This window comes from Petaurus breviceps, unplaced genomic scaffold, assembly GCF_028583685.1.
Source record: "Petaurus breviceps papuanus isolate PSGF00001 unplaced genomic scaffold, PetGlider_PUasm1.0 173, whole genome shotgun sequence".
In the NCBI taxonomy this organism is placed as follows: Eukaryota; Metazoa; Chordata; class Mammalia; order Diprotodontia; family Petauridae; genus Petaurus; species Petaurus breviceps.
The window spans coordinates 26,280,074-26,291,883 of NW_027185759.1; the positions used below are offsets into that span (position 1 = coordinate 26,280,074).

The 11,810-nt window shown below is 40.3% G+C and overlaps 1 pseudogene; it reads left to right on the top strand.

The window, feature by feature from the left end:
- Positions 1–9,608: 9,608 nt before the first annotated feature.
- Positions 9,609–10,771, top strand: LOC138157872 (PITH domain-containing protein 1 pseudogene; annotated as a pseudogene).
- Positions 10,772–11,810: the final 1,039 nt, after the last annotated feature.

Sequence of the window (11,810 nt, forward strand, 5' to 3'; positions counted from 1 at the left end):
TGAACCAACAGAAAGGCTCCCAGACCCCTGCAACAACAGCACTGTCCTTCACCAGTGGACAGTATTCATTCTGTCTGCAGGACAGTCTCCAGACCCCTGCAACAACAGCACTGTCCCTCACCAGTGGACAGTATTCACTCTCTGTCTGCAGGACAGTCTCAGGGCTTCTTAGCGAACAGCCAGGTTCCAGGACTTCTTCAACAAAAGGACTGTCTTTCACCAGTGGACAAATCTGGCAAAACAACATCAAAACAGACAGACAAAGTACCAGCAAAAGAGCCATGTCTCCTCAGTCCTTGGCAGCTCAGGAGGCAGGTCTCAAAAGTCCAGGGCAATTCAAAGCAGCCACCAGCAATTCTCTTAGTCTCTCTCTCTCCACGAGGTGCTGCTTCCAAAAAGATCTTCCGCCTCTCTCTAGTGTCTCTCCAAATCTACATCACCAGCTCCTCCCAGTTCAGGACTTTCTTTTCACATCAACAAGCCCATCCCACAGGTGGGATTAACAAACTCTGGGTTTTAACACAATCAATTTGAAAACCAAGCCAATACAGGGGAATCTTTAATTGCCATTACTATCACACCGTAAGACTCAAATTGTTTCTTCCTGACAGCTTGTAATATTTTCTCCTTGAACTGGGAACTCTGGAATTTGGCTATGATATCCCTAGGATTTTTCTTTTTGGGATCTTTTTCAAGAGGTCATCAGTAGATTCTTTCAAATTCTATTTTGCCCTCTGGTTCTAGAATATCAGGGCAATTCTCCTTGAGAATTTCTTGAAGGATGGTTTCTAGGCTCTTTTTTTAATTGTGGCTTGCAGGTAGTCCAATAAGTTTTAGACTATCTCTCCTGGATCTATTTTCCAGGTCAGTTTTTTTGTGTTTGTTTGTTTATTTTTGTTCTCCCCCCCCCTATGAGGTATTTCACATTGCCTTCTATTTTTTTTTCATTTTTTGGATGTTGTTTAATATCTTGATTTTTATAAAAGTTAATAGCTTTCAATTTTGAAGGAATTCTTCTCTTCAGTGAGTTTTTGAAATTCCGTTTCCATCTGGGCAATTCAACTTTTTAAGGCATTCTTCTCTTTATTGGCTTTTTTGGTCTCTTTTGTTATTTTGAGGTGTTGTTTTTTAAGGTGTTATTTTTTCAGTATTTTTGGGTCTCCATTAGCAGGCTGTTGACTCACTTTTCATAATTTTCTAGCATCATTCTCACTTCTCTTCCCAATTTTTCCTCCATTTCTGTTACTTGATTTTCACAATCCTAATTGAGCTCCTCCACGGCCTCTAACCAGTCCATATTTTTCTTGGAAGCTTTGAATGTAGGAGTTCTGACTTCATTGTCTTCCTCCAAATCCATGCTTTGATCCTTTTTGTCCCCCAAAAAGCAATCTATGATCTGATTGCATTTCCTCTGCTTGCTCATCTTGCCAGTCAACTACATGACTTTGAATTTTTTTTTTTCACGATTGAACTCTGCTTCCAGAATGGAGAGAGCTTTCTCCCAAATTGCTGGGATTTTTCGCAGTTGCCAGAACTATTTGGAGGGTGCCCTCTCTATAGCTCCCACAAGCTCTGGCACACTGGCCACACCCCAGGACCACCACCAAGACCGTGATCCAGATCCAAGCAGGGTAAAATAAGACTAAGTACCCTCTGAATGGCTGCTTTGTCCCCCTGTGATGTGCATGCCAGGAGCTCCTGAGGCAGCCACACTGCAACAGCTAAAGTCGTTGTGCCACCACCATCTCTTGTGCCAGGGCAAGGGCCAGACTGTGCTCTTCTTTCCCTCTGTTCCAACAGAGTTCCCCGTGGATCTTCTACTTTCTCTTGGGCGTTTATGGGTTGAGAAGTCTGGAAACCACCACAGCTGCTGGTGATTCACTCTCCTGAAGTCTTCTCTGACAGCTGCTGGTTGGGGCCACCCTGGGGACAGAACCATGAGGCTCATTAGGTATTGTGCTGGCTTCCCAGTGTGCTGTTATAGACACTTCCTACTGGCCTGCCAGGCTGCCTTCAGTGGGAGATTTGTTTCTCTCTGTCACTTTGTGGGTTCTGTAGCTGTAAAATTTATTTAGAGTCATATTTTACAGGTATTGCAGGGGGTTGGAGCAGGAGCTGAGTGGAGTTCCTGTTTTTACTCTGCCATCTTGGTTCCAACCTGATTTCATCTATTTTAAAGGCTTTACCCCTCATATTTATTCAAATGGTTTCTGAATCTTTATATTTCATCCATTCCTTCTCCCAAGCTCCAGTCTTTATTTCCATTTAATGTGCTGAGCATCCCCATTTGAATAGTACTCAAACAGTCTATGGCAAACACTGAATATATCATCATTTTCCATCCCAAATACACAGTTTCCTTTCTTAATGCCCATGCTTTTAATTAGCAATATCATTATTGTCCTAATTCCCAAAATTAAATCTTGAAATTTTCTTTGACTCTTCCATTCACTGATTATGTTGATAAGTTCCATCAACTATATTCCTAATATATCTATTACATATATTCCTCATTAGTTTTAGTACTGACATCGAACAATTCATGACCTCATTATGTCATTTTAGTTCTCATATGAGACTGACAATAGTATCTATACCTACATATATTATTCTTATATTTTTTTTCTTACATAACATTTAATTCTGAATATACCCTCTGTCATAGCAAGAAAACTATCTCTTGAAAAAAAGGAAAAAGGAAAAACATGATGTAGTAAACTCTTCCTAGAATTATACATAATATTCAACATCATAGTCCCTGGATTCTGCAATGAAGATGTATTTTCTCTGATGTTATCTCTGACTATACTTATTATGATAATAATAACCCAGTGTTGTCTTTTTCCCTCCTTCCTTCTTTCCTTCTTTCAACTTTCTTTTTTCCCTTCCTTCCTTTTTCTTTCTTTCATTCCCTTCATATTCTTACAATCTCTGTGTACACACAAAAACACACATATAGTGTATGACTCTGAAACATTTCTAATAAGCATCCCCAGGCTTTTCTGAATTCTGTGCCTTTGTTGTTTCCTTCTGATATTCCATTATAGTCACATTATGCAATTGTTTTACTATTCTCTAATATATGGCCACCTATTTTCTTTCTAGGTTTTTGCTGCCATGCTAAGCACTGCCATAAATATTATGGGGTATGTGGAAGCTTATTTTCTTTGTCTTTGTTCTTCTTAGGGTATGGTATGAAATCTCTGGACAAAGAGGTATGGATATTTTATTTACTTTTTTGTACAATTCCAAACTGTTCTCCAAAATGGTTTGACCAGCTGCTAAGTCTGCCAAAAGGGCATTAGTGGCTCTTTTTTTCAATTCTTCCAAAATAGACTTTTGTCATCTGTGTCAATTTGCCACATTTCCAGTGATACCTTAGAGTTGTTTTGGTTTACATTCTGCTTTTTAGAGTGTAATGGTCTTGTAATATTTTCCTATTTTTCTTGTTATAGGTTTGTAAGCTTCTCAATTTCAGTATAATAACAAGCCACACCTTTCAACTTTGCTGAGTATAGATATTGGTATAAATGTCAATTTTCCCCAAAGATGCCCAAAAATCTAAGAAAGAGGCACAGCTGGACCATTTTATTGAATTCAAACAGCAATTCACTGTTGCTAAATGGAGACATAGAAAGTCTTTTTATTTAGCTGGCTGGACTCTTTAAAGTAGGGTCTGCCCCACTTTAACTGCAGAAAAACCACATGGATTAGTAAAAAGAGCACTGAACCTGTAGTTTATAGCTGTGGATGTGAATCTTACTTCTGCTCTTTACTAGCTGGGTGTCCTGGGAAAATAATTTCAGCTTTCTCAGACCCATTTTCCTCATGTATGTAGCGTGGGCCTTGGCCTAGATACCCTATAAAATCCTCCCCAGCACTGATGCTATGATAGCCAGGAGGCAGCCTAGATGAGAGGAAGGAGTCGTGCCTCTAGGTCAGAGGATTTGGGGTCACCTACTGCTTCTGGTATTTTCTCTCTACAGAACTTCAGGTTACTTACCTACCTTCTCTCACCCTCAGTTTCCTTATTCCTAAAACTAAGGGATTATTTTCCACCTCAGCAGCCCATAGTTTCCATTGAAAGGGGGCTCAATATCCCAGTGAAATCTTCCTTTTGACTCCTTAAACATCATGTCCCCACACTGGGCACCCCCTCCCCAATTTCCTTTTGTAACTTCTCTTCTCTCATTAGACTGTCAACTCTTTGAGGGCAAGGCTTTCTGTCTTTTTCTTATTTGCATTCCCAGACATTATCACAGTGCCTGACACATACTAGATCCTTTGAAAAATGTTTATTTTATTATATATAAGAAGAAAATCTAGAATAGATTCCCTTTGAAGTCTATTCTAGCTCTATGATCTATCTGTACTGCAACTGGGAATACAGAACAGGTGTTTTTGTTTTCAACTTCGAAAGGGAAAGTTTGAGAACAAATTATACAGCAAAGATTTCTAACCTGAACTTGGAAGGAAAGAATACATCTTTCTTTTCATTAATTTTAACAGAAATTTAACATTTTCTTCGATTATTTAAAACATGATTCTGAGAAGGGTTCCATAGGTTTCTCCAGATTGCCAAAGGGATCCAAGAAATAAAAAGCTTTAAGAACCTCTTCCAGAAGCATCATATAATGAAGACAATTTTTGTCAAGGCCTTTGGAAGTGGCCTGCCTAATTCAGGTTTCCATACCTCAGTCATCTATTTTCCAAATAAAAATTAACAGCTTCCCCTTTTCTGATCACAAATTTTCAAATCCTTCTACCATACCTTAGCTCAGGTAGCACTCCCCCTTCCCTTTGCCTGGACTACTCTTTCCTATTTCCTTTTGCATCTTGGAATCTCTACCTTATTTTCAATTCAATTGAATAAACATGCTAAGTACTGGGAATACTAATAAGAAAAAGAGAGGAAATGCCAATCCTCCAGGAGCTTACGGTATGAAAATGGAAGATAATACACAAGATGAAGCAGCAAAAAAGGAAGAGAGGAGGAAGAGACATCAGGGAGCACTCCTCAGAGTATCACCTTGTTTACTGGAGTTAGGACCAAGAAGATTTTAAGATGCAAAATGGAGCAAACTTCATAAAGTCCAAGCTCTGCCCTCTATAAAGGAAGGCTTGGGCTAGAGTTTAATATTCCATCTTCAAGGCTTCAAATCACAGGACTGAAGAGACTGAGGGAGGTGGAAAGTGTTGAGTATTTGCAAAGTTGAGTAAAAGAGCAGAATGAATACATGTGACCATCAGTTTGTCTTCGGAGAGGCATCTTGTTCAGGGCAGTAGGAACTAAATCGAGGTGCAAATGCAAAGGGTTCCAAATGGTCAGCTCAATTTCTGCCTCCTACATGTTATATATATTTTTTAATTTTTCCTACTTGCTAGCTCTGGCTTACCTTGAAACTACTTTACATATATTCTGTATTTAATTTCACCCATAAATTTGGTTTTCTCCAAATAACTTGTAGAATGTAAGTTCTTTGAAGGCAAGATGGTTTTCATTTTTGTCTTTGTGACCTCAAAGCCTGGCAATATCTCCTCCCCTCCCTCTTCCTCTACTCCCAGCTCTCTCTGAGCTCACTGGCAGGCAGTCTCCTGTTTTGTTTTGTTTTGAGGGACTTTCTTTTTCTCTGATACCTGCCAAGAGCATCAGATATTCTCAGAATATGATATTTAGAAGTCATAAGTTACAATCTATTGAACACATATTTGAAGCTGGAGCAGACCTTAGAGACCATATAGTCTACTAACTTGTTCCATTTACAGATGAGTAACTGATGCCCACAAAGGCCAAATGACTACCTCATGGTCACCTAGGAAGGGTGTAATGTCTGTGGGAGAATATCAATAATGCAAGATTCCCAATGCCTATGGTAACTATAAATATGTTGACGTGGTTATTAATCACACAGTATAACAGGCTCTCTACATGGGGGACAAAGCTAGAACATGTATTAAAATATCAAAAAACTGAGTCCAAAAACCAGAAAGTCAAAGCCATAATAGTAGCTATAGAGTTGGCACATGTAGTTAATGCAGTAAACACCCAAATTCTCAAGCCTCCAAAACAGAACAGGCTACCTCAGGCATAGGTCCTCCTCTCCTTACTCATGACAACTTCTCAGCATCCAAGAAGCTTGCTTCCAGGAGCTATGGACCCCGCGGTTGCCATCCCTGGCAGTCCTCAGCAGGAGTCCTTAGCAGGAATTCTGGCTGGCTCAAAAAAAAAACAAAAAAGGAGTTCTTGCTGCCACTGCCTCCATACTTCCAGTCACCACACTTGCCTTGGCTCTGGCTTCCTCTTGCCTCACCCCTTCCTGCTACATCAGCAAGTTTAAGGGGCATAGAAGATCTTCAGATCCCATAACCATTACAGGGAGGATCTTAATTCAGGGCTTCCTGAGGGCAGGCACAACACCTTATCACCTACTCCATGATGCATTTCATGTTTTACCTTCTTCTCCCTTAAGTGAAATATTCCAGATTCTGCCCTTGCCCTTTATCAGGGAGGAAGATGAGTAATTGACTGTTATACAAGCAATGAGAAGCAGTGCCTGGCTTTGATGCCAGGATGGTTGTTTATTAATGTAGCATATTTACACTGCATTGAACTCATTCTCAGATATACTGTGACGAATTTGGGATAATAGGGTAATTCTCTTGAAAAGTTCAAGAACAGGAGGCTGAGGCCATATTTGTGGGTGGAGCTGTGGCCAGATGCCAACCAAGCCATCCAGGTCACCAGTCTGGTGGTGCTCAGCTACTGCCTCCTGGGAATTACAGCATCTCTCTGGGAGGCATGCTCTTAAGCACCAACCTTGGAGGTACTAAGATCATCTATGACTGAAAATTTTTCATGAAATGTTGTAACTCTCCTGTGGCCAAAACACCTTCCCAGAATCTGCTCCGTCCTGGTGATGAATTTGCTAACGAAATCAACCTGAACCACCTACCCAACAGCCATGTCAGGCAGGAAGCCATGAGGATCATAGGTTAAGATGGACATTTAAAGGACTGGCCACCAGGATTGAGCAATAGTCCCCAAGACCCATGGATCCTGTTCGGTGGGGGAGCACACTAGTCTAGCCTTCCCCCAGTGAAACAGCTCCCCCTCCCCAGAGCCAACATCAGGATATATTTCCAGTAATGCTAGGAGATGTCCTTCTGTAGGGAATTGTAACAGAATTCAACCCCATGCTGCAGAGGGACAAAATCCAGGGCAGGAGGAGGTCTTGTGAACTTACCTAGCTCTTCAGGTCTCATCCTGAATAGATGTGTCCAGTTCTTTCAAGTTTGTGCCCTGTGGCCTTCACACAAGGTCACAGGAATGTTCCCTCTAGAGAGGAAATAAAAGCTGGTCAGCCAATTCTAGACCTAGGGTCTAGAGCAGAGGCCTGTAAAAAATAAAGTTCAAGAACAATATCTTCATGTAAATTATGCATCTGTAAAAACATTGGACCACATGAAGAATTTGTAGGGGTGGGAGGGGGCGGCAGAGAGAATATCAAGGATATAGATTCTATCTAGGTCTTCTATTTACATTAGCTAGGCAGTGTGGTACCATTGGTAGTGTTGGACTTGGATGTTTTGAACCTAAATTTGAATCCTAGCTCTGTCATTTGTTAAATATTATGCAAATCCCTGTACCTCTCTAGGTGTAAGATTTCTACTCTGGAAAAGGAGGGGGTTTGACTACCTTTCAGGGGCCTTTCAGGGTGGTTCTATAACTCTGATCCTATGACTTTTATGGGTAAATTCTATATTTCTTTTAGAATTCTCTGATGAGTGGTAAATGACTGACATATAACCAAGCTTAATTTATTCTAAATTTGAATTTCCATTGTCAGATCTTCTCAATCATAACTATGTTTATAACAATTATCATTTCTTGAGATCTTTGTATATCCAAACTACTGAGCTTCACCCTATAAGAAATAGTAAAGCTAATCCAACATTACACAGTAATATGGGGTACTGCCACATAGTGCTGTTAACTGATGCATCACAGTATAGATGAGGAGCATGTCAATAAATAGAGCAAGCAGTCTACTGTCCTGTACAGTGTCTTCTAAGTCTTTAAAGTTTCTTTATTTTTCATTTCTAATTCTACCTTCCTAATTCTACTAATTGCATTCATTGACTTTTTTGACCATATTATCCAAACAATTTTAAATATATTTTTTTGATAATTGTTTCACTATTTTTTATCTGCTTAAAAGTCTTGGCTTATGTTACTGTGTAGATCATGGGAGAGAAGGTAAAGTTAGAATTTTGCCTGATGAATTTTAATATCCCTTTCAGTTCTAATCTATGAACCTCTGACCTCCCACAATCATACATTACTGCTTACAGTGATATTAATAATGATATTTTCAAAAATATGTTACATAACAGATTTGAGAGATACCTCTATCCATATCCACCCATCCTTCATGATTTTTTTACTTTTTTCCCCCCAACTCTTCCCATGAATTTGACCTCAATCACAGGGTTTTCTTGACTTCAGGTTCAATGATCTAACCCCTATCCCTCGAAGTTTCTCAGTTTATTGATGTGGAGAACTCTTTAGCATACAATTTCTCTCCATAGATATAAGTCACCAATCCTCTACAATTTATAGATGTCAAGTTTCTAGGGTGCATTGAACATTTTAATGATATTTACCAAACCGACTTTTTTGAAAACAAGAACAAGCACAACAACCACCTTTTTCTTACTATTTTACCAACTTTTTATCTATCTATCTATCTATCTATCTATCTATCTATCTATCTGTCTGTCTGTCTGTCTGTCTGTCTGTCTGTCTGTCTGTCTGCCTGTCTCTATCTATCTATCTATCTAAGTATCTATGCATGTAAGTATGTATGTATCTATCATCTATGTATGTATGCATGTATCTATCTATCTATCTATCTATTTATCTATCTATCCATCTATCTATCTATATTTTTTCTAATACATTCCTGGTCTGTCATCCTGTAATCAACTTCTCATTTAGAAATCATTCAAAGAAATTTGAATGTTATGATGTGAAATTTTAAAAAGGTACAACCAAGACCATTCACTCAGCGAGGTAACAGTTTATTAATAGTGTCCTGATCTTATTAATAAAGGATGGGTCAATAGTATTACAACTGGTTGAAGACCATGAATTGTAGATGCAACTCATTTGTATAAGCACAGAACAAATGAGAACACAAATTATATAATTAGGCAGCAACTATTAGGGTGAGAGATTATGACTATTTGCCTTAAAAGAAATGGACATAGCAGACCCATGGGAGAAGACTACTTATCTTTATCTCTAGGGAATGCTTTTTGTGAATTTTATGAGGCTCACCTCCATTCTGAGGTCTCTGATAGGGACATAAATATGTGGACTTAATGTCAATGGGTGGTGGGTAGATAAGACATCTTTTTATTTGCTAAAGACTGGGCAACATCAGTTAGTCCACCTTCTTAAGGATAACATGCAAAACTTGCAGGAATTTCTGAGATGATGTTTTATGAGAGTATTGAGAATAGAGGTTTGTTTGTTTTTTGTTTTTTTTTTTTAAGAGTGATGATGGGGGTGCTTTACGACAGGTGCGCGCAGCGCGGGGGCCTCACTGTTCGGTGGAGTGGGTGTGTAACTGGGCCGAAGCAGGGGCCACAGAGGGCCCTGGACCGGCGTCATGTCGCACGGACACAGCCATGGCGGGGGCGGCTGCTGCCGCTGCGCTGCGGAACACGAGGAGCCGCCGGAGCAGCGCGGCCTGGCTTACGGCCTCTACCTGCGCATCGACCTGGAGTGCCTGCAGTGCCTCAAGGAGAGCCGGGAGGGCAGCGGCTGCAGTCTTCAAGCCATGGGAAGAACAGGCCGACTGCACCAAGTTTGTAGAAAGTGATGTTGATGAAGAGTTGCTGTTTAATATTCCGTTTACGGGTAATGTTAAACCGAAAGGAATCATTAATATGGGTGAGGACGATGACTCTCATCCTTCAGAGATGAGACTGTTCCAAAAAAAAAAAAAAAAAAGACATTCCACAAATGTCTTTTGATGATACAGACCGAGAACCTGATCAGACTTTAATCTAAATCGAGACCTCGCTGGAGAATTAGAATATGCTACAAAAATTTCTCGTTTTTCAAATGTCTATCATCTCTCTATTCATATTTCAAAAAACTTCGACGCTGACACCACAAAGGTGTGTTATATTGGACTGAGAAGAGAATGGACTGAGATGCGTTGACACGAGGTGACTATCTGCAATTATGAAGCATCAGCTAATCCAGCAGATCACAAGGTCCAGCAGGTCACCCCACAGACACCCTTCATTTCTTAAACGCAAGCTGGGGCTCCTACAGAAACTTGTGTGTCAATGATGATGTTAGACAACCTTTTTGGAAGGAAAAAGATGGGGCTTGAGAGAGATATGGCTACTGCAGCTTCCCCCAGAACTTTGTTGCTGGGGACTTGAAAACTGAGGACACCAAACCATTGGCAAGGGCCAATGGATTGTTGAGGACATTTTGGCACTTTGGGCACTGTAGAAAATTGGGTCTTGAGCCTGTTGGAAATCTGGAAGTCATGGATAGCCCTCAATTTCCCAGTTTGGATGTGGCTGTGGACTCTTCTAAGTGTTTTTATCCCTTTGTGGCAGGACTTTCGTGTGACCTTTTTAAAAATCAGTGATTACCACTGCTGGATTGCCTGTACCATTCCAAGTTCTTGAAATTTTGTTAATGGAATTTGCCAGTAAGATCTCCATCTTGAAACACTTCTTCTTGCTTGCTGTAATAAGAATGTAAATTTTAAAGATCTTCCCTGCCCCTAGGCTAAAGTGCACCAGAAGCCTGGGGAGGGAGGCTTGTTTTTCAGTAGATACTTCTTGATTGGCCAGTGGGTCAATAAGGTTGTTACATTCTCTGAGCCAGGAGAAGGCTATATAAGCCCTGATGTGTAGCTTTGTTTTGGGACTCACTTTGAGAAGTGTTCTGTGATTTGATCTGAATTCTGAGAAGCCGTTGTTGAGAGTCCCCCGGCTTTCAAAAACCCAGAATGTGGAAACCCAGATGTTGACTGGGTATGGATGTAATGGTTGGACAGTTTGGAAATCTGTCTACTTGATGTTTTTGTCTTGATAATTCTGCCTGTATGCTTTGAGGTTCGGGGTGCTGACCTTTTCTCCTGAACAAGGTAAACGATATATGTCTGACTGATTAAAGTAAGCTTGTTAACCCATTTTGAGTTGCTTTCCTTTAACAAAGCAGATCCAAGAACCTGTATGGGCGGCAAACCCTGAGGACGCTTGGGGTGCTTGCTGCTACAAAAGGCAGGACTTTCGTGTGACCTTTTTAAAAATCAGTGATTACCACTGCTGGATTGCCTGTAGCATTCCAAGATCTTGAAATTTTGTTCATGGAATTTGCCAGTAAGATCTCCATCTTGAAACGCTTCTTCTTGCTTGCTCCCTTCTGTTCCTATGAATATTTTTAGTTTGTTGTGGCTAAGCCACTCAGGTCTACCAGGTAGTTGCTACCCCCTCTTGGAAGTTTCCTGGGATTGTAGCTATAAAGCTAATCTCTTGATCACATTTACAGCTTTGCACCCTTTCTTCCTGCCTTTAGTAACCAAACCCTGAGGGGCATTGTGTGCTGGAATTGTTCACTTGGGTATGGCCATCTTGGTGGTGACATTAGGCCTTAGGAAAAGCATTATTTATGGCATGATGCTTAATGCTTCTTAGAAATCAGAAAATGTTGAGCTCTTCTGTGCACAGCTTTCTCTTCCCTGTGACTAAGAAGCTTCCTAATAAATCCACATCAG